This window comes from Echinops telfairi, unplaced genomic scaffold, assembly GCF_000313985.2.
Source record: "Echinops telfairi isolate 266 unplaced genomic scaffold, ASM31398v2 ScPeMD7_7457;HRSCAF=8495, whole genome shotgun sequence".
In the NCBI taxonomy this organism is placed as follows: Eukaryota; Metazoa; Chordata; class Mammalia; order Afrosoricida; family Tenrecidae; genus Echinops; species Echinops telfairi.
Genome location: NW_022111357.1, coordinates 16,535,632 through 16,539,236, shown reverse-complemented (window position 1 = coordinate 16,539,236; position 3,605 = coordinate 16,535,632). Strand labels below are relative to the sequence as shown.

Here is a 3,605-nt window from a genome sequence, read left to right as displayed (position 1 = left end):
GCTACATTCGTCAGAGACCACCTGGTGCCCTATTTGCAACATTTCACATATCATACATATCTTAAGGACTCTAGACTTGCCTCTTGCTTTATATTCGGTTTTTCTTTTGACTTTAGCCAGTTCGTCTACGAGCACTTCTGATTTATCTAGTGTGTATCAGATGTTTTTACCTGTAACAAAGCAGATTCACCCCTCTTCAGACAGTTTACCTTTCTCAAGATAGCTTTTTTTTCTATTTTGCATACTTAATATACCGAAGTATTTGGGGGAAGTTTACCTAAAGGCATAAACGCCACATTGGTGAACTGAATGCGCAGAAGGAGATGTCCAGAGTGGCCCAGGGTGCGGAGACCGACCACAAAACCCAGGCTCTGTCCTTCCTTGTCGCCCGGCTCTGCACTGCTGCCGGGCACAGCTCGGCCGCCAGGGGGCTCCGAGCGGGCGGGGGGCGGAGCCTAACCTGCCGTCCATTCCCGGCACCCTTCGCGGTTTCTGGGTCCTTCCCCCGCGCAGGTTACCGCGCAGGCGCAATAGGCATTCCTTAACCACCGCGCCCTTTGGGTGGGGTACCTGGGATTCTTTATCTTCCGGCGGCTCTGAGGGGAAGGCGAGCCTCGGTGAGTGTCTGGGCGGCGCGTCCTCCCACCTCCAGGGCCCCGTCCTGCCGGCACCGGCCTTGGCCGCGAGGCTGCCCTTCGGCGGCAGCTCCGCCGAGGACGCGCGTCGTCGCGCCCGGGCCGCGCTGGGCTCGGGCCTCCCGGGGCCGCTCAGCCCGCCGGGCGCTGGTCGCGGCGCGCGAAGCCGCGGCTGCCACGTTCCTCGTTGCTTCTGGGCGCCCTGCCTGCGCAGCCGAGGCGCAAGCGACCTCCTTCCCGACCTCCCCCGGTGTTTAGGGCTCCCCGTGGCCTGGAGACCCCCCTGGCTGCTGCTCCTAAGCCGGAGCTTTGTGATCGGGGTAACAAGGACGCTGCTCCTTCACCGAGACCTCGCACGAGTGTCCGTGAGCCCGTGGTTGGCTGGGAGCTCATTGAAAGTTCCCAAAACGCAGGGTCCTCAAGTCGGAAACCCGGATTTGGTGCACACTCTCTTAAAGCTTTCCAGACCTCCCCGGGGAAATTGCTACCGTCTAGCTCAAGTTGTTGCTTCCTACGGTCGCCTGTGAATTAAAGCGGTGCGGCAGTGAGCACCCCGACGTGGATGCTCCCGGGAGGTCACTCTCCCCGGGCTCTGTCCAGGTGGCATGGAGGAGCACAGGGCTCGGCGCCCCGTGATGTACAGGCCTTTTCCACAACGTCGGAGATCAAGCCGGCCTGGAGCCTGCGCCTGCATATTCCTACAGCTTCTCAGAGTCCCGTGGACAATGACTGAGGAGACAAACCATGCAGGACACAGCCCTCTGAGTCTAGGTTCTCTTCCATGATGAGTTAGACTTGCTTTCTTCTTTAATGTTTTTTGTAGAACGTTCAGTAATCTGAATGCCCGAGTTTAAGGTGAGTGTGCTCTGGCTCTTGTGGGATATCAGGATGCTTCAGTAAGTTCTCACCAGAGAGGGCTGTTGTCAGAATAGTGTGGGTGAGTTGACTGGAGTGCTCTGACTTCACAAGGGAGTAGGAAAATCAAACTCATCGGCCTAAGGCTGATTCCTGTGACATGAAGGTCAAGCATACCGTATATACTCGTGTATACACCTAGTTTTTTCCAGCATATTTTTAATGAAGGTTTTTTCTGGTAAAATGAGGTGCCTCGGCTGATATTTGGGTCGGCGTATACTCAAGTATATATGGTACCTCTACTCTTCAGCTTTTTCTAGCAATGTGGAAACCAACCATTTCAGCTTTTTCTAGCAATGTGGAAACCAACCATCCTTCCCGAATACTCTCTACACCCTGTTGCATTTGATAATTCTTCACAATGTCCACACACAACTCACAGATAATAGGGTCAAGATTATAATGATTATTAGGGAAGGTAACAAACTGCAGTTTGGGATCAGAAATGCTCATGACACTGACTTGGTCAGGACAGCCTCGGCTCAGCCATGCTTGTAGGTATACCTCCTCTGGTGCAGCCACACGACCCCTTAACCTCTGCCCTGCTCAGCCATGCTACAAAACTGTTGGTATTGCTGATTAAAAACCCAAGGGGCACACCACTCTGCCATAAACATCAGCCCAGAGGCACTCAACTTTAGTTTCCCAGATCATCAAATTTAGCTCCCCCAGTTAAGTGTCAGGAGGCCTCTTAGTTGAAGGTACTCAGTTTTGCTAGCCAGGTGGGCTTTGTGTCCAGTGTTCTGGCTCTTGATTCTGCTATTGCCACTTCTCTTCTGTCACAGCTCTGACTCCTAAGTCAAGGAGGCTCAAGAAGCAGCAGTCTGGGGTACAAAAGATCAGCTCCATCCCTGGCCTTTCTGAATGGTAGTAAACTATTCCCCACTTTCTAATTCTAAGGTGGGTCTTTTCATACCAACTTAATGGCAAAATTGACCAAACCCCAAGTTAGAGTTTTAAGTCTTTACAATCACAGTTAACATTAACAAATGAATCATATCAGCATCCTTCCTCACCTTCTTTTACCCATACTCATCAGGAAAAAGAAAAATACACCAATCTACTTGACCCCTCCCATTTTTTGGGTGGGAGTTAGAAAGACTATGCCTAGAAGAGCCATATCTGATAAGCCACGATACCACAACTATTAACCTTACATGGGAAGTTCTTACACACACTCTACATTGAGTCCTGTGATTCAGAACACTGTGCTTCTGCGTTACTTGATAAATGCAGGTTATAAGATTATTTTAATTCTATTGAGCATTGATTACTGTTTCTGAGTTTGATATAAGCCGGGTCATGTGTTTTATGATATTTTTGTAAGCATGTTGACAATTTCTTAGATGTATTTTCCTACTCTGTGATGAATGGTTTTTACTCAACTCGGTAAAACAGTGCTAAGATTTTCACCTCTGCATTCTCACCACCTGAGGGAGAGATGTATGGAGAATTTTTAAATGAGGAAATTTAGTAGATAAGCCATATAGAACAATGGCAATCATGCAATGTAGTTTTGGACTAGTTAAAACAATTACTAACCTCAGTGCACTTAACTTTTTTCACAGAACAATCTCAAGTCTACACCTGTACTCTGAGGTGAGTAAACTGAAAGTCCTTGGGAATGTTTTAAAGGGTGAGAGTGTTGTCTAGCAGTATTACCTTTGAATGAATTTGTTTGCAGTGACTAGTGTCATTCCAACGTGGATACTCCCGGGAGGTCACTCTCCCCGGGCTCTGTCCAGGTGGCATGGAGGAGCACAGGGCTCAGTGCCCCGTGATGTACAGTCCTTTCCCACAACGTTGGAGATCAAGCCGGGCCTGGAGCCTGCGCCTGCATATTCCTACAGCTTCTCAGAGTCCTGTGGACAATGACTGAGGAGACAAACCATGCAGGAAACATGTCTAATACGTGTTATATTTTTTTCATTGAAGAAGCTTTAGCAGGAGTTTAAACCTATATATATTTTTATGGCTTCATTTAGGAGAGGAATCTGTCTTACCTTTTGGACAGGACTTCCTCCTGCCCCCCGCCCTTTTTTTTATTTTTGCACA

At 49.2% G+C, this 3,605-nt stretch overlaps 1 long non-coding RNA gene and 2 other non-coding genes across 3 annotated transcripts in view; all 3 read left to right on the top strand.

The window, feature by feature from the left end:
* Positions 1–586: 586 nt before the first annotated feature.
* LOC123522670 overlaps positions 587–3,605 on the top strand; it is a 31,483-nt gene continuing 28,464 nt past the window's right edge. Inside the window, exon 1 of the long non-coding RNA XR_006680905.1 lies at positions 587–617. This is a non-coding gene — a long non-coding RNA (uncharacterized LOC123522670). The remainder of the gene's footprint in view (positions 618–3,605) is intronic.
* Positions 1,189–1,394, top strand: LOC115872843. Its single transcript, XR_004048076.1, has one exon. It is a non-coding gene; the product is annotated as a small nucleolar RNA SNORA73 family (small nucleolar RNA).
* On the top strand, positions 3,249–3,455 carry LOC115872840. Its single transcript, XR_004048073.1, has one exon. It is a non-coding gene; the product is annotated as a small nucleolar RNA SNORA73 family (small nucleolar RNA).